General features: G+C 38.3%; 1 pseudogene; it reads right to left on the reverse strand.

Annotated features, from left to right (window-relative positions):
* Positions 1-3,948: 3,948 nt before the first annotated feature.
* On the reverse strand, positions 3,949-9,470 carry LOC124082254 (UDP-glucuronosyltransferase 2B31-like; annotated as a pseudogene).
* Between the last annotated feature and the right edge of the window lie 10,526 nt (positions 9,471-19,996).

Below are 19,996 nucleotides of genomic sequence, written 5' to 3' on the forward strand. Positions count from 1 at the left end.
GCACGGGTCCCCTGGCAGGGGGGTGCACAACGACCCCAGAGCAGGCTCTGCCCGAAGGTGCAGCGGCGAACAGGCCACAGAGACACTCGAGGCTGCAGTCCAGCCTTCGGAGGACAGGGCTCGGCACGCAGCCCAGCTCCAACCTCTAGGTGCGGCTGCCGGACAGTGTATACAGAGCCATCAAGACAGCAAGAAGAAAGCAAATGGCGGCTCCCGCGGAGTGGATTTTCGGCACAGAAACCACAGCCCCGCCAGCAATCCCAATCCACAAACTCTCCCTGTATAAAAAATATTCAAAAAAAAAAGAAAAAAAAAGGCGGGGCGCACTGAGCTTTCTTTGCCTCGGGTACTTACAATCCACTGCTGATTACACATTCAGCTTCTCCGCCCGGAGCGAAGCGAAAGAGGAAGCAGATGGGAGCAAAGCGCCCGCGGCTCTGAGCAGCCAAGCGTCTCTTTTTCGATTTCTTTGTTCTTCCTGCTCCTTGGCAAAGTGGTCCACTACAGATTAACGGTGAAAGGAGCTTTAACAGACTGTGCGAAATCTCTATTAAAGCCGCTGCTTTGAGCACCACGCTCAGCACTTCAGCAACCCCCGTACGCAGCGGCCATCTTCCTCCTTCCTTCTGGCCACATTCTCTCTTTATTAAATTGCTGTTACATCTGTATTTTTAATTTATTTTTCTTTTTATTGATACGTTATATTTTCACATAACAGTGGGATCTATTATAATATATCCATGTGCACACATAATAAAACAATATAGTTTTAACAATTTCATTCCCAGTATCACTGGTTTCCCACCCTGCCCCTCCCCCAATCCCCTACTTTTATTCTACTGGTCTCCCTTCTATTTTTTTAAAATTTGTTCTAATTGGTTACACATGACAGTAGAATGCATTTTGATACACTTTACACAAATAGAGCACAGCTTTTCATTCCTCTGGCTGTAGGTGGTGCAGATTACACCACTAGCATAGTAATACATATATATAGGGTAATAATGTCTGTCTCATTCTACCATTCTTCCCATCCTAACTGTCCTACTCCTCCCCTCAGTCCTCTCTGCAAAATCCAAAGTTCCTTCATTCCTACCCCAATCCCCATAGATAAGCATTGCTTATCAGAGAAAACATTTGGCCTTTGGTTTTGGGGGATTGGCTTATTTCACTTAGCATGATGTATGCTAGTTTCATCCATTTACCTGCAAATGCCATAATTTCATTTTTCTGTAAGGTTGAGTAATATTCCATTGTGTGTGTGTGTGTGTGTGTGTGTGTGTATATATATATATATATATATATATATATATCACATGTTTTATTTATTAATCTGTTGAAGGGTATCTAATTTAGTTCCATAGTTTAGCTATTATGAGTTGAACTACTATAAACATTGATGTGGCTACATCACTGTAGTATGCTGACTTTAATTCCTTTGGCATAAACCAAGGAGTGGATAGGTGGGTCAAATGGTGGTTCCATTCCAAGAAAGCAATGTATTCTGTTTATCTTTAATCCCTCTGCCTGAGTCATTTTCTGTGTATTTCTGTCTCTTTATCTATTATTTATTCTTCTATTCCCTTTGGAACACTAAAGAAGAAATGAGCTTCCATAATAAATAATCACTTGTTGGAGAGATAAAAATGTGGAAAGAAGTTCCAGTTCTTCTAGCACATCAGCAGTTTGATTCTTGATACCAATTCTCAGGTATGTTGAATGAATGACCTTCAAATGATTATAGCTCTTGCCAACATAAGAGCTGAGACTGAATAATAACTGCATCTGAGAATAATTTGTTATGCTGCAATAGATAATTGCAATCATAATTTGACATATCTTTGATTATACACACACACAATACTCTTTCTATTAACATGTAGGTATAAAGATGGAAGACTATACATGTTACATTTTGAAAATAACTCTTAATAAGAAAGGGGAATCAGCATAACATGGTGGTAAATACCCAGATAACATTAATACTACTTCCTACAAAGCACTAGAGTAGTATGAGGTTGGCGGGGTTACTTAACCTACCTGCTTCACTTTTGATAAATTCACTTTTGATAATTATTACTTATGATAAAATGAAAATGAAAGTAAATGCCTTAACTAAGTCATAACTTCATTTAAAAGAAATGAATTTATTAACATGGTAAACCTTTAAAAATTAGTTATTTTAATATTAAAATTCAACTGGCTCTACGATAATTATTAAGTGGCTAGAAAAACAATCAATTGGAAATTATTTAATAAGTGAACATGTTGAGACACATATGACCCACCATTCTTCAAAAACATTCAAATCCTGTGAAGTCAACTATAAGCAATGAGACTGAAGTAGCTACGATGTCTCCCAAAAAAGAGAAACCCAGAAATGTACTGATTTGTTGTTAACTTCTTCAGATTTGGAAAAAAAAAATCATCCTTTATAAAAGAGAAGGAATCCTTCCAAATTCATCTGGTAAATTCAGTATTTCCCTGCTACAAAAAATGTTAGTTTTTTTCAATACAACCATGCTGAACAGACTGAGAAATAATTCAGAAATAATTCTAAGATGGTGATTTATTTATTTACTTCCATTTCAAAGTTCAAATGTAATTAAAATGGTGATTGTATAGAATGGGTTTGAAGTCATTCAAGCTCCTTAAGTTGGAGATTTGTGTTGGACAAATATTTTCCAAAGTGAAAATGGAAGGTCAGGTGGGAAAGGTAATATTACCTAGTGGACCAACTGGAAGTATGCAATTTTCAGTGTGGTAAGTGATATGGTTAAACACTATTTAAAAATGATCATCTTGATGTTTTTGAAGAAGTATTGGGTCATGTTGGGTGAAATGACATCGATCAATTCTATTTTGCTCTTCTATTCTACCTGTGGCTGTGTATTTTCACTCAATACCCAGAAAGATCCTTTTTGATTAAACACATGTCAGCTTCTAATACTGATGTGACCAAAATTTTCATATGGCTCCCCATGTATTTAGATTAATATACAGTTCAATATTTATATACTTGTTTCCTCACTTAATTACTGCATGTTTGAACAATATATTATTTACTATTTTGTTTTTTAAAAATGTAGTGAGTAGGTTTTATGGCATAAATATACATTCATCACTTAAGCTACATTTATCAAGTTCTACAAATTTTATATGCACTTGTATTAATTAATATTTATTAATTTTAAAAATAATTTCTGAGTTATTACAAAGTATTCAAAATCATTTATTATTACACATTCTGTGTGTACTTTCTTTTTTAATTTAGACTTGTTTACTCTTATTTAGTAGATGCATAAAATTTAGAATGGTATTGTTTGGAATGGCTTATGAAATAATATTTGAATAATTATTAGTATTTATTTTTAGCGGTTATTTTGAACTATTTTGGTAATAGTAGTAGAAGTAAAATAGCTTACATTGATATGGCTTCATTGGGACTTGTCTTATATTTTCACTCATGTTTTTATTGTATACTTAAATTTATTATGTCTTATAAACAAGGTTTAGTTAGTTAAGTTAGTTTTAAAAATATGGTCTTTGATAATAATTCTGGTTTTTATAATTAAGGTAAACATTAATACCTTCACATTTGAACTAACTATTTAATGTTAGATTCATTTTCTGTTTTTCTGACCTGTGTTTCATTCCCATTCTATTTACTTCTTGATGCTTTAAAAGCACTATTCCATTGAATCTTATTACTATTTTGTTTTTGTTCACGCATTATTAAAGTGTTCCTTTAGGTGATGTTTTCTTTATACAGTAATATTACTGATCATTGTGATGAATGTTGAATTGATTGTAGATATGCTAGGCACTTTGTACTTTACATTGCATTTCCATTTGAATTGGGGAAATTTTGAAAATTAAAGAATTATTTAACTAAAATTAAACATTTTCATGCTTCAAAGTGCACTATGAAGAAATTGATGGATCCCTCTATAGTAGATGGATTTTCCACTTTGAAATGGAAGAACATGTTTGCAAATCACCCAGTATCTCACTGTAAAACTGATTCCATCTCTTCTCATTAAATAATTTGAACCAAGAATCAAAATAAAGAACGTAGAGCATATATTTTACCCGCTCAACAAATGTCATTTGATTGCTTAATCCTGAAAATATAACAGGCATATAGGAAGGAGGAAAAAGTAGTACCCTACTATACTTTTTAATTTTGTAACCAGGTGATAAGCAGAGACTCTAAACAAATGTTTTTTGAAGAATTTCCACCAGCAGCTCAGCACAGGGACAAATGGCATCTGAAAGAATGACATCAAACCTTGATTCTTGTAGTTTTGCCATAAGTTTCTTGTTCAAAACTGCATCTCTACATATAGTCTCTACTTAATCAGATAACTGACCCATAATTTTTTGAAATCTTGAATATTTCCAAAACGGATTTTTCACTGTTTCATAAATAATTATACCAAGTGATTGAGTATAAAAATTCTCTATATATTCTCTTGAAAATGATGAAGCATAGTTCTCAAACTTAATGGCAGATGATTTGTCATCACCCACAAAAATGGAACCTGAAGGTCTAAAAACAGTCACCTCATGCCCCCTCTGTGTGAGCTCCTCCAGTATTGTCTTCATATTGATCTAATGGTTGTATTCCATTGCCCACACCAGCACCTTTCCACAACTTCCAGAACCAAAGTGTAATAGCTGTAACAGGAGCAGAACTACAGTCATTTTCATAGACACCCTGATGAAATGCAAGGCTTCCTTTCACAGTGAATTCCCTCTGCTCTTGCAAATATCCAAGAAGAAATAATTATTTGGTTAAAAAGTAACTTGTACGCATAAAAGTGAATACATAAGTGAACATTTAGTATACCTGGATGCCAAGTAGAAAAATCAAAGGTGACTTTGAAAAATCATTAGGTGACTTCCTGCTTGTGTATGTGTAATGACTCTTTCATGATTATATGTGCTTTCCTGCAGTTCAGAATGGATTATCCTGCATGTGCAATACACCTATCTTATGTTAAAAGTTTTAGAATAGTGTGAGGAATGGTTGCAAGTGAGATGACTTGTTCCTATAGATTCCTTGGCTGGAACTAAAGTAAATACATAGTTGAATCAATATTTCTTATAGATCATTGTTTAACAGATTGTTTTTTAAAGTAAAATCATTGTTTGCCTATAGTTCACATAGGATGAAACTCACTATTTTTAAGTATACACTTCAATTGTTTAATTTCAGAGTAGAATCTCAGAATTGTAAACCTCAGTTAATATTCAATGTTGAGGCATTTAACAATCCAAACTTTCCCAGTACCTCTAACCATTCCACATCCCTCATTCCTAGGTAACCTGTAATCAATTTCCTCTCTCTATAAATAAGCTTATTCTGGTGGCATTTCAAATAATTGTTATATAATATATGGATTATGATTGATTTCAATATTTTCAAATAATTGTCATGGGTTTTGGTGATTCATATCAATACTTAAAATTATGTCACTTATCGATATTCCAACATGTGTCAAGACTTCATTCCTTTTCATGCTGTGACAGGGCATGAGCTATGCCACTGAACTGAGGCAACCATAGAAATCCTTTCTCTCCTGATTTTTATGGTCATGCTGGAAATATTTTATACATGTTGCTCAGAGTAGCACACATACATTTATTGAAGGGACAGTAAAAAGGAAATAGGGATGCTAAGGCAATTCTAGGTGACTTTGAACTATGCTGACCTGTTCTAGTTGCAATCTGCTCCTAAAAAAATTTTAAGGTTACAGGTAATTATCCTTACCTCCTTAAGTTTTGTAACCAGGTCTTTGTAAAGCTCATAAATTTCCACCTCTCCCTTCCCACAAGGTACCTTGTATTCTTATTGGCATTTTGGACCTGCATTTCTCTTGCAGATAACAGCTTCTTTGCTGAGGAATATAGCATAATCTATTAAGTTAAACCACCAGTTAAATTGTGTGTGTGTGTGTGTGTGTGTGTAAAAAAAAGAAAGTATGTGGGTATCAGCTCAATGGTCCTACTTTATAGAATTATTACCTTAAACTCTTGTGCCCACTGTTAATGTTTGTGTGCTTCATATCAAAGCCAAATAACAACTCATAGTGTAAAATAGATCACATTTGTTTTTCATTCCTAAGTTTCTGCACACTAATTTTTTTCCCAACTTTTGGCTATTATGAATGATCTTATTTATTAATACTTATTTAATAGTTTTATTTGCACGTTTTCATTTCTATTTGGTATATAGGTTAAATTCAAATTCTTGGGTCTTTTGAAAACTCTGTTTATCCTTTGAGGGCCAGAATGACTCCTTCCTCTAACCAGCATTGAATGAGTGTTTTAATTTCCATTCTAACCAGCATTGAATGAGTGTTTTAGTATTTCACATTATCGCTAACACTTTATTATTAATATTATTATAACTATGTTATGAGTAATGTAGTCAGATATCTCAATATGGTTCTTTGTGAATTTCCTTTTAATACTGGTAATAATATTTTTCCAGGTGTTTGCATATGTTTTCATTGACATTTTGAAAATTTTTCTTGAAGATATGTCTATTCAGAGTTTTTGGTCATTTTTAAATTTTGTGATATACTTATTATTGAGTTGCTAACTTTCTTTATATGTTCTTGATGCAAATCCATTACCAGATGTATGATTTGGAAATAATAGTCATTTTTTCATTTATTTTATTGATTGTGCTCTTTCATGTAGAAAAATTTTAAGTTTCATGAAGTCTAATTTTTCCATTGAAGTTTATTTGTGCATTTGTACCACATATTACCATCTTCAGAGTCATAAATATTTTAATATTTATTTATTTATTTCTAATCAGCCCCAATATGTGGTTCTTTTATTGCATGCTTTTGAAACTAGTCTTAAAAATTAGAATAAAGTCCTTGTGTTCCCTGGTGTTCAAGATTAAAAACCCGAGAAATGCTGAGGCAAGAAAACAAGTTTTATTTAAATGATAGTACAGACACACACACACACACACAGAAAGGGAGGAAGGGAGGGAGGGAAGGAAGGAGGGAGAGAGAGAGAGAGAGAGAGAGAGAGAGAGAGAGAGAGAGAGAGCCAGAGAGACTTCCCACTTCCCAATGAGGGGGCGTCTGGAGCTGGTGCCCAAGGGAGTAGAGGTGTTCTGCTCATATCTAGATTTTGGATTTCCATTTACCTCACACACCCTCCTTCTCAAATCTTGCCTATAGATTGACCAAAATGTGGAAATGACAGAGGCAGAAAAGGAACTACACAGGGGATATTCTTGTACAACTCCTTTCAATGAGGAACAATTCCTTTGAGACCAGGTAGTCTTGGAAATAGGCTGAGAAGAGGGGAAAGTATTCTGGAAATTAGCATTTTATTTCCTTTTGAATTAGCTCCCATCTGCCTGACATAATAATTTATCTCCTACACTGGCGGGGGGTTTTTAACTCCCCACCCCCACTCCCCATTTCCTCCTGACCTGTGGGAAAGATAGGGAGGGCACGCCCCAACCAGGAGGAGCCAAGTAAGGAGAGGGCCTACTGACCACCCGCACCCAGGGCTCCCTGACTGGAGGACAATCACACACATCAGGGAAACCAATCAAGGCAGGAGCTTGTTTATTGAGGAAGCACACACAGCTAATGTAATGCACAGGAGCCAATCAGGATAAAGGTCAGAGGGGCAGAGAGAGTCCACATGTACACGCATTCCATGGTTTGTAAGGGAAGGCATGAGGTGTCCACGAGGGCAGAAGAACACTGGACCTATCCTGGAGGGGGTCTGATTTTTTATCACAACCCATAGCACTGCCTCTTAGCTGATTGCCAGGCGCCATCTTAACTACATGTGGCCCCAGGACTGAGAAGCAGATAGCAGCCAGCAAGTAAGGCTTTCTCTTTCTTGATGCAACATGTTCCACATGTTGCAGCATGCCCCTACATTACACTATCTCTGTATGCCCTGTTTTCATTTTCCCCATCCCTCTGATTAAGGGAACCCTTACTGCTATAAGGGGAAATGGATGATGACTACCCTGACTGTTTCAGGCTGAGAGTTGGCGACATGGGGCAAGCAGTTCAGGTTTCCCTTTAATGAATGATTTGGGTTGTTTGAGGGGTCTATGGTAAAATTCTGGTTTAAAAAGAACATGTTGTAAAGTCATCTGGATGTATGTGTTTCTATGAGAGAAATAAGACTTGAGTGCTGAAATGAGATTAATACAAAATAAATGTTGCAGCATCTGGAACATGTCAATGAATATCACGATGATGAAAGAAACCAGTAATTTTACACCAGGAGGGGTAAAACTAATTTTTTTTCCCATGACTAGGCCGATGAAGTCATGGCCTCTATTTGAGAATTTCAGTGTTCAAGGATATTTGTTATATTGCCAGAGTAATCCAGACTATGAACACAACACTTAGTTTTTATAATGTCACAGAGGTCCCCATAAGAGGTACAAGTATCCTTGAAAGAACCCAAAGAAAGAGAAGAGTCAGATAAACAAAGGAGAAGTTAAATTCTGAAGAGAAATCCTGGAATCTTGGAAGTTGCATTGGGAAAACTACAACCCTATAGGAGCAGAAAGGCATTTCAGAAAAATGTATGAAACAATCTGTAATAACAACCCAACCTCCCAGGGCAGGGCAGGCAAAACTGACATGCAAGCACCAGTTAAACTGGGAGAGAGCAGGCAACCCAAAATGATAGCCACAAACTAGTAATAAAAAATGTAGAGGAAACCCAGAGTTCTTAAAATGTTTATATTCAATACAAGGGTTTCATTTGAAAATGCCTCCTCCTGCATAAAAAGAATTTTATATGACCCTCACCATCTCTTAGTGTGTTATAACCAGGAGCCATCTTTAGAAGGGCCCCATTGTTAAGAAGTAACTACTCTATGAATCAGAAAAACAAGGTACACTACTAATTCTGGGTCCCTGTGGACATCCTGCTGCAATGACAGATTCAGAGAGAGTTACAAGGAACAGTATTGGTAAAGGGGAGGGTGTTTCAAAACTGTTCTAAGAATTTAACAAATGGGGACATGGTCTGTGTAAGGTTGGTGACCCTAACTCTCTCTGTTGATTAATGAATACCTCATTTGTGGGGACCAGGTCTTAAAGGACCGAGACTGGTATTGGCATATTACTTGGCACCTTTAGATGTTTTCCCTTGAGTGCAGAATTCATTAGTCTCCCAGCTTTTCCTACAATGCAGGGCCATGCCAGAGTTAGGGAAGTTGCAATACCCACAAGTGCATTGCTTGAAGGTCTGCTTAGCACACATAATGCTGAAGTTCATAAGGACTAATAGTAGTTCTAGATATGCATTCAAATCCATGGGAATCAACTGAGTTCCACAGCAGACAAGACACCAATGAGTAGCCTGGAAGAGAACATGTGGCCAGGCTCAGGTTACGTATACAACAATGTGTTTGATGGGAGCTCAGCAGTGGCCTAGTACCCTACCTCATAACCCATGCCTGGTTAAGTTCAAATATCAGAGGGCCTAGAAAGGAGCTTCTTGAATTCAAGCACCTCAAGGGGAATACTTTCCTTGATTTCCTTTTTTTTTTCCATTTTCTTTTCCTACACACATTTTATTGTTTATTACGTTAATTTTTCATAGTTGTACCAGATTTTTATTAAACTTCAGTGAGGTATTTTCACTACTGTCTATTGTCTTTTACTGTTTCATTTCCCCATCTTCTTTCTTTCTTAATTTTAGTTTTCTTATTTTTTAACATTCAGCTTTTTCTACAATGTTTCTGCTCCTTCACTTCTCAACTTTGTTTTTTCATTCTCAATGCATTACTAATTGTTTTCTATATATGGTTTGTTTTTATTTTGTGATTATAGTTTATAATTATTTTATCTTTCTTGTTAAATTCATTCCTTGATAATAATATTTTAAAACTATTGTAAATTGGATTGATTTCTTGATTTTTCAGGTAGTTTCTTATTGATGTTTAGAAATACTAGCCACTCTTGTATATTCATCTTTTATCCACTAACATTACCAAGAGTACTTCATCTGATCTTTTGCATTCAAAAGATTTCTGGTGGAGTGAGTAGGTTTTTCTCTACATAAGATCATGTGGAATCAAAATGGTGATACTTTGACTTCTTCTTTTCCAATTTCAATGAAATTTCTTTCTTTGATTAATCATTCTGGGTTGAATTTCCAATATTATATTGGGTAAGAGTGATGAAAGGTCACATCCTTTTTTCACTCCCAAACTTAGAGGAAAAAAATTGACTTTTTCCTATTCAATATCATGTTATCTGTGTGTTTTGAATATATAGCTTTAATTGTGTTGAGGTATGTTCCATGTACTTATAATGTACTTACAGGATTTATTGAAATTTACTGAATTTTATTGAGTACCTTCAATTTCCATTTGTGACAGTTGTTATTTTTACATTAGTAGCCATTTTCACTTGTGTGAATTTCCTATCCATCTCTTTCATCTATTTGTATACATGACTGTTCATATTTTTGTTTGGTGATTTATAATATTTATAACTATTTGATGAATACTAATCTTAGCCATATAACCAAAAGCAATATACAGATTCAGTGAAATCCCTATAAAAGTACCAATGGCATTCTTCACAGAACTAGAAAAAAAAAGAGTCCTAAAATTTATTTGGCATTATCAAAGACCTAGGATACCCAAAGTAATTCTGATCCCAGAAAGCAATACTAAAAGCAACACAATGTCTGACTTCAAATTATACTACAGAGCTATAGTAACAAAAATTGCACAGAATTAACATAAAACACATACACCATTAGTACAGAGATGAAGATACAGAGAAAACCACACATATGTACAGTCATCTAATCCTTGACAAAGGTTGCAAAACTATACATTGGAGAAAAGATTGCCTTTTCTACAAATTATTTTGGGAAAATGACTTATCCATGTGTAGAATAATGAAATTATACCCATTTGTCCCACCCTACACAAAAATTAACCACAAGTGGATCAGAGGCCTAGGAATTATACCAGAAACTATGGAACTCCTTGAAGAAAATGAAGGCTCAACACTTCACCGTATAGGCATAGGGAACAACTTTCTCAATAGAAGCCCTAAAGCTCAGGAAATAATACCAAAGTTAATAAATTTGAAGGTATCAAATTAGGTAGCTTCTGCACACAACAAAGGAACCATTAGAATTGTGAAAAGAGAACCTAGAGAATGGGAAAAAATCTTTGCTAGCTCTCTTCTGACAAAGGATTAATATCTAAATATAGAAATTACTCAACAAAATGTACACCAAATAACCAAATTATTAAATCAGCAAATGAATTAAACATATACTTCTTAAAAGAAGACATGTAAATGACCAACAACAATATGGAAAAAGAATGTTTGACATTTTTAACCTTCATGGAAATGCAAATCAAAACTTCACTGAGATTACATTTCAAACAAGTCAGAATGGTAGTCATCAATAATAAAAAGAGGAGTTTCGAAGATGGCGGCGAGGGGAGTGCAATGCCCCCGTGTGCTGCTTCACTGTGCGGGAGTATGACAAGTCAGGACGGCTAAAGGATATCTTGTTAGGAATTTCCAGCAATAGTGGGGTGCTCCGGAACCTGGAGGAAGGATTTCCATCGCACGAGGATCGGCTACGGGGACTCAAATGCGAGAGGTTTGTCGCACGGAGGGTAACACTGCTTATTCAGCAAATCGCCCCGCTGCTAGAGTCTGCAGCGCGCGCTGGGATAGAGACGCAGGGTTACAGCGCTACAGTTTCTGCCAGCCGCGCAAGCACCGTACTCAGGGCTGAATTCTGGGTTCGAGACGGGGGAAGGAAGCGGTCCATCTCGGTTCTCCACACCGGTCAGACCACAGAGAAGGCCAGCAGCCACCATGTTGGTAAACTGACGTCACCTTCCCTGTTTTCGACTGACCGCAGCTCATTCAGCCATAGAACAGGTAATTTCAGGCTGCAATTCGCCTGCGGCTTGCAGACAGATTGCTAGGGTTCAGCGCCTGGGTGCTTCTTAGAATCTGATCTTATCGGAGCGAACACCGAGCGCGGGGCGGCCGAGTTCCGGCTCCCGGAACAGTCCCGGAACCGCCCTGGCCCAGGGCTGCGGAGCCTGCGGAGGCTGCTTCTTGGACCCTGATACTATCAGAGCATACACCAAGCACTAAGCAGCCGAATTCTGGCTCCCGGAACTGAGCCCGAGGGGACTGCTTCTTGGAGCTTACGCTTATAGGAGCTTACAGCGAGCACGGAGCGGCCGAGTTCCGGCTCCCGGAACTTCCCTGGACCGGGGCTAGGAGCCCGCGGAAACTGCGTCTCGGTCCGGGTCCTGCTGAGGGCCGGTCAGGACTCACCCGTTGTTTTGGTTGTCCGGCAAGGGGAACGAAATGCTGCCATTCGCATAGGATACCAACATGGCAGAGATCTGATGTCAGCAGAAAGTGGCGGAGGAGAGAACTTCATCAATACCAGCGGTGACATAAGCAGTTGGTCTCCTGGTAGGGGGGGTGAGGCACAGTCACCCGAGTCTCCTCAATTTGTCCTCGAGCCAGAGGGGAGGAGCCGGGCCGCCGCCAGTGCCCGGAACAGGCCCAGCGGCTCGCCAGTGTGGTGACCGCGTGACCCCAATTGGAGAGGGGGCGGAGCGGAGCCGCCACCCACACCCACAAGGTGGGCAGACCCGTGACCCAGTGGTACATGGGCATGGTAGGAGGGGCAGGGCAGAGCCGCCCTTCGCGCTTGCAAGGTAAACAGACCTGTGACAGCCTGGCGGGTCAGGCCCAGTGGCCTGCCAGTGTGGTACACACGTCACCCCAACTGGAGTAGGGGCAGAGCAGATCCTTCTCCCACGCCCGGATCAGGCCCTGCCAGTGTGGTGGTCACGTGACCCCAATTGGAGTGGAGGCGGAGCGGAACCGCCACCCGTGCCCGCAGGGTGAGCAGACCAGTGATCAACCTGCAGATCAGGCCCAGGGGTCCGCAGGCGAGGTAGGAGGGGCAGGGCAGATCCGCTGCCCGCGCCTCCAAGGCAGGCAGACCTACAACAGACCTGCGGATCAGGCCCAGGAGCCTGCCGGAGTGGTACAAACACCACCCTAATTGGAGTAGTGACAGAGCAGAGTCGCCGCCCGTGCCAGGAACAGGCCCAGCGTCCTGCAGGCGGGGTAGTCACGACACCCCAATTGGAGTAGGGGCAGAGCAGAGCCTCCACCCGTGCCCGAAAGGTGGGCAGATCTGCGACCGACCAGCGGGACAGGCCCAGTGGCCTGCCGGTACGACAGACACGTCACCCCATTTGGAGTAGGGGCAGAGTAGAGCCGCCGCCCGCGACTGCAGGGTAGGCAAACCTGCAACCGACCGGCGGATCAGGCCCGGTGGCCTGCCGGCGTGGTACACTCGTCACCCCAATTGGAGTAGGGGCAGAACAGAGCCACTGCCAGCTCCTAGAACAGGCCCAGTGACCTGCCGGCGTGGTAGCCACGACACCCCAATTGGAATAAGGAGAGAGCAGAGCCGCCGCCCGCACCTGCAGGAAAGATACGCAAGCAGTATGAAAAGACAAGGAAAGAAAGGACCACAAGCAATGCAGGTCAACGCAAATTTAGAAGAGGTAACAGCTGCAGCAGATGGAATGTCAGATAAAGAATTCAGGATATACATGCTTCAGATGATCTGGAGTATCAAGGAAGACATTAAACAGCAAAATCAGACAATGAAAGATCACTTCGACAACGAATTACGCAAACAAATCCAGGAAGCAAAGGATCAACTATACAGGGAGATAGAGGTTATAAAAAACAAGCAATCAGAAATCCTAGAAATGCAGGAAGCAATAAACCAACTTAAAAACTCAATGGAGAATACTACCAGCAGAGTAGAACACTTAGAAGATAGAACATCAGACAATGAAGACAAAGTATTTCAACTGGAAAAGAACATAGACAGCTCAGCAAGACTGTTAAGAATCCATGAGCAGAACATCCAAGAAATATGGGATAACATTAAGAGACCAAACTTAAGAGTCATTGGGATACAGGAAGGTACAGAGCTCCAAACCAAAGGAATGAGCAGTCTATTCAATGAAATAATACAAGAAAACTTCCCAGACTTGAAGAATGAGACAGAATCCCAAATCCTAGAAGCCTACAGGATGCCGAATGTGCAAAATCATAAGAGATCCACACCTAGACACATTATAATGAAGATGCCCAACATACAGAATAAGGAGAGAATTTTAAAAGCTACAAGAGAAAGGAAGCAGATCACATTTAGGGGTAAGCCAATCAGGATAACAGCTGATCTTTCAACACAGACTCTGAAAGCTAGAAGATCCTGGAATAACATATTTCAAACACTGAAAGAAAATGGGTTCCAACCAAGAATTGTGTATCCAGCGAAATTAAGCTTCAGGATGGAAGATGAAATTAAAACCTTCCACGATAAACAAAAGTTTAAAGAATTCGCAGCTAGAAAACCATCTCTTCAAAACATCCTCGCCAAAGCATTACAGGAAGAGGAAATGGAAAATAACAATGAAAACCAACAGTGGGAGGTAGGACAGTAAAGGGGGGGGGAAATAATCAAAGAGGAAAACAAACCATGTTTAGTAACAGAAATAAACAAATATGGCTGGAAGAACAACCCATATCTCAATAATAACCCTAAATGTTAATGGCTTAAACTCACCAATTAAGAGACACAGGCTAGTAGAATGGATCACAAAACAAGACCCAACAATATGCTGCCTACAGGAGACGCATTTGATAGGAAAAGACATACATAGGCTGAAGGTGAAAGGTTGGGAAAAATCATATCACTCATATGGACTTCGGAAACAAGCAGGCGTGTCCATACTCATATCAAATAAAATAGATTTCAAGCCAAAGTTAATCAAAAGAGATAAAGAGGGACACTACATACTCCTTAAGGGAACCATACACCAACAAGACATAACAATCATAAATATTTATGCCCCAAACAATGGTGCAGCTATGTTCGTCAAAAAAACTCTTCTCAAGTTCAAGAGTCTAATAGACCACCACACCATAATCATGGGAGACTTCAACACACCTCTCTCACCACTGGACAGATCTTCCAAACAAAAGTTGAATAAGGAAACTATAGAACTCAATAACACTATTAATAACCTAGACCTAATTGACATATATAGAGTATACCACCCAACATCAAGCAGTTACACTTTTTTCTCAGCAGCACATGGATCCTTCTCAAAAATAGATCACATATTATGTCACAGGGCAACTCTTAGACAATATAAAGGAGTAGAGATAATACCATGCATCTTATCTGATCATAATGGAATGAAACTGAAAATCAATGATAAAAGAAGGAAGGAAAAAGCATACATCACTTGGAGAATGAACAATAGGTTACTGAATGATCAATGGGTTATAGAAGACATCAAGGAGGAAATTAAAAAATTCTTAGAGATAAATGAAAACACAGACACAACATATCGGAATCTATGGGACACATTGAAAGCAGTTCTAAGAGGAAAATTCATTGCTTGGAGTTCATTCCTTAAAAAAAGAAAAAAACCAACAAATAAATGATCTCATACTTCATCTCAAAATCCTTGAAAAAGAAGAGCAAAACAACAGCAAAAGAAGTAGAAGGCAAGAAATAATTAAAATCAGAGCTGAAATTAATGAAATCGAAACAAAAGAAACAATTGAAAAAATTGACAAAACTAAAAGTTGGTTCTTTGAAAAAATAAACAAAATCGACAGACCCTTAGCGATGCTAGTGAAGAGAAGAAGAGAGAGAACTCAAATTACTAGCATACGGGATGAAAAAGGCAATATCACAACAGACACTTCAGAAATACAGAAGATAATCAAAAACTATTTTGAATCCTTATACTCCAATAAATTAGAAGATAGTGAAGGCATAGATAAATTTCTTAAGTCATATGATCTGCCCAGATTGAGTCAGGAGGATATAGAAAACCTAAACAGACCAATATCAATTGAGGAAATAGAAGAAACCATCAAAAGACTACCAACTAAGAAAAGCCCAGGTCCGGATGGGTATACAGCAGAATTTTACAAAACCTTTAAAGAAGAACTAATACCAATACTTTTCAAGCTACTTCAGGAAATAGAAAAGGAGGGAGAACTTCCAAATTCATTCTATGAGGCCAACATCACCCTGATACCTAAACCAGACAAAGACACTTCAAAGAAAGAAAACTACAGACCAATATCTCTAATGAACCTAGATGCAAAAATCCTCAATAAAATTCTGGCGAATCGGATACAAAAACATATCAAAAAAATTGTACACCATGATCAAGTAGGATTCATCCCTGGGATGCAAGGCTGGTTCAATATACGGAAATCAATAAATGTTATTCACCACATCAATAGACTTAAAAATAAGAACCATATGATCATCTCGATAGATGCGGAAAAAGCATTCGACAAAGTACAGCATCCCTTTATGTTCAAAACTCTAGAAAAACTAGGGATAACAGGAACATACCTCAATATTGTAAAAGCAATCTATGCTAAGCCTCAGGCTAGCATCATTCTGAATGGAGAAAAACTGAAGGCATTCCCTCTAAAATCTGGAACAAGACAGGGATGCCCTCTCTCTCCACTTCTCTTCAACATAGTTCTCGAAACACTGGCCAGAGCAATTAGACAGACGAAAGAAATTAAAGGCATCAAAATAGGAAAAGAAGAACTTAAATTATCACTATTTGCAGATGATATGATTCTATACCTAGCAGACCCAAAAGGGTATACAAAGAAACTATTAGAGCTAATAAATGAATTCAGCAAAGTGGCAGGATATAAAATCAACACGCATAAATCAAAGGCATTCCTGTATATCAGCGACAAATCCTCTGAAATGGAAATGAGGACAACCACTCCATTCACAATATCTTCAAAAAAAATAAAATACTTGGGAATCAACCTAACAAAAGAGGTGAAAGACTTATACAATGAAAACTACAGAACCCTAAAGAGAGAAATAGAAGAAGATCTTAGAAGATGGAAAAATATACCCTGTTCATGGATAGGCAGAACTAACATCATCAAAATGGCGATATTACCAAAAGTTCTCTATAGGTTTAATGCAATGCCAATCAAAATCCCAACGGCATTTCTTGTAGAAATAGAGAAAGCAATCATGAAATTCATATGGAAAAATAAAAGACCCAGAATAGCAAAAACAATGCTAAGCAAGAAGTGTGAATCAGGCGGTATAGCGATACCAGACTTCAAACTATACTACAGAGCAATAGTAACAAAAACAGCATGGTACTGGTACCAAAACAGGCGGGTGGACCAATGGTACAGAATAGAGGACACAGAAACCAATCCACAAAACTACAACTATCTTATATTTGATAAAGGGGCTAAAAGCATGCAATGGAGGAAGGATAGCATCTTCAACAAATGGTGCTGGGAAAACTGGAAATCCATGTGCAACAAAATGAAACTGAATCCCTTTCTCTCGCCATGCACAAAAGTGAATTCAAAATGGATCAAGGAGCTTGATATCAAATCAGAGACGCGCCGACTGATAGAAGAAAAAGTTGGCTACGATCTACAGTCGGTGGGGTCGGGCTCCAAATTCCTCAATAGGACACCCATAGCACAAAAGTTAATAACTAGAATCAACAAATGGGACTTACTCAAACTAAAAAGTTTTTTCTCAGCAAATGAAACAATAAGAGAGGTAAATAGGGAGCCTACACCCTGGGAACAAATCTTTACTCCTCACACTTCAGATAGAGCCCTAATATCCAGAGTATACAAAGAACTCAAAAAATTAGACAATAAGAGAACAAACAACCCAATCAACAAATGGGCCAAGGACCTGAACAGACACTTCTCAGAGGAGGACATACAGTCAATCAACAAGTACATGAAAAAATGCTCAACATCTCTAGCTGTCAGAGAAATGCAAATCAAAACCACCCTAAGATACCATCTCACTCCAGTAAGATTGGCAGCCATTAGGAAGTCAAACAACAACAAGTGCTGGCGAGGATGTGGGGAAAAGGGTACACTTGTACATTGCTGGTGGGACTGCAGATTGGTGCAGCCAATTTGGAAAGCAGTATGGAGATTTCTTGGAAAGCTGGGAATGGAGCCACCATTTGACCCAGCTATTCCCCTTCTTGGTCTATTCCCTAAAGACCTAAAAAGAGCATGCTACAGGGACACTGCTACATCGATGTTCATAGCAGCACAGTTCACAACAGCAAGACTGTGGAACCAACCTAGATGCCCTTCAATAGACGAATGGATAAAAAAAATGTGGCATTTATACACAATGGAGTATTACTCTGCATTAAAAAATGACAAAATCATAGAATTTACAGGGAAATGGATGGCATTAGAGCAGATTATGCTAAGTGAAGCTAGCCAATCCCTAAAAAACAAATGCCAAATGTCTTCTTTGATATAAGGAGAGTAACTAAGATCAGAGTAGGGACGAAGAGCAGGAGAAGAAGATTAACATTTAACAGGGATGAGAGGTGGGAGGGAAAGGGAGAGAGAAGGGAAATTGCATGGTAATGGAAGGAGACCCTCAGGGTTATACAGTGGAGGGGGTAGAGAGAGAGGATGGGAGGGGAGGGGAGAGGTGGGGAGGGGGAGGTTGGAGGATGGGAAAGGCAGCGGAGCACAACAGACACTAGTATGGCAATTTGTAAATCAATGGATGTGTAACTGATGTGATTCTGCAATCTGTGTATGGGGTGAAGGTGGGAGTTCATAACCCACTTGAATCAAAGTGTAGAATATGATATGTCAAGAAATTTGTAATGTTTTGAACAACCCACAATAAAAAATTAAAAAAAAAAAAAAGATGCAGGGAACACCTGTCTCTCACCTTTTTTTTTTTTTTTTGTAAAAGTAGCCATTTTTGATCCTCACCTACATCCATGATTTCATTAGGAACAACAAAATCATTATATTTTATTATTCCTCCTTCCTTCATTAGCTGCAGTACTTCTATAAAAAGAAAAATTTCAACATCAACTAGTGTTTACCTTTGTTACCAGTGTGTGTAGGAAAAGCAGAATAGATCTGTAACCTTCTGCATTTATTTACCAGTTTTCATATAATGGGCTCCTTACCATCCTCCAAAGAGACTAATATGTTTTTTATAAATACAAATATTAAATTATATATTTAAAAACAAAAAAATAATAAAAAGAATAATAAATGCTGAATAAAATGTGGAAAAAAGAAACAACTTTTCACTGTTGTTGAGATTGTCAACTAGTACAACCATATGCATGTCAGGATGGAAGTTTCTCAAAGGCTAGGCATGAAACTATCATATTACCCAGCTATACAACTTCTTAATATTTACCCAAAGAATTAAAGTCATCTTATTACAGAGATACCTTCATACTCATATTTTAAGCAGCACAATTCATAATATCCATATTATAGAATCAACTTAGGTGCCTGCCAATGAATGAATAGATAAAGAAAATGTGGTATATATACATAATGAAGTGTTATTCAACCATAAAGAAAACATAAAATTATGTCATTTGCATGAAAATGGATGGAATTGGAGATAATTGTGTTAGACAAAATAAGTCAAACTCAGAAAATCAAGGGTTTTATGTTTTCTCTCATATGTGAAAGCTAGAGAGGAAAAGGAAAGACTGGTGTGAATCTCATGAAAATCAGTGGGAGATCAGGAGAGGGAAGGAACCAAAGGATCAGAGGAGAAAAGGGTGGGAGAAAGTGCTGGGAAGTGATATTGGCCAACTTATATTGTCATATTGTGTCATTGTGTACATGTACGAATATGTCATATCAAATGCTACCAGCTTGTATACTATAATGCATGAATAAAGAAGTGACAAAAGATATAAATATAGGTTTTAATATTTATTTTAATTAATAGCTTATAACAAAGATTGTTTCTTGTGAGGCTTGGATGGTGGTCTTCATATCAAAAGAGAGAATTAACTGTTGTAGTTTGGGTATGAGAGGTTCTCCAA

This window comes from Marmota monax, unplaced genomic scaffold, assembly GCF_021218885.2.
Source record: "Marmota monax isolate L192 unplaced genomic scaffold, Marmota_monax_Labrador192_F-V1.1 WCK01_AAM20220418_F8-fsc00132, whole genome shotgun sequence".
Taxonomy (NCBI): domain Eukaryota; kingdom Metazoa; phylum Chordata; class Mammalia; order Rodentia; family Sciuridae; genus Marmota; species Marmota monax.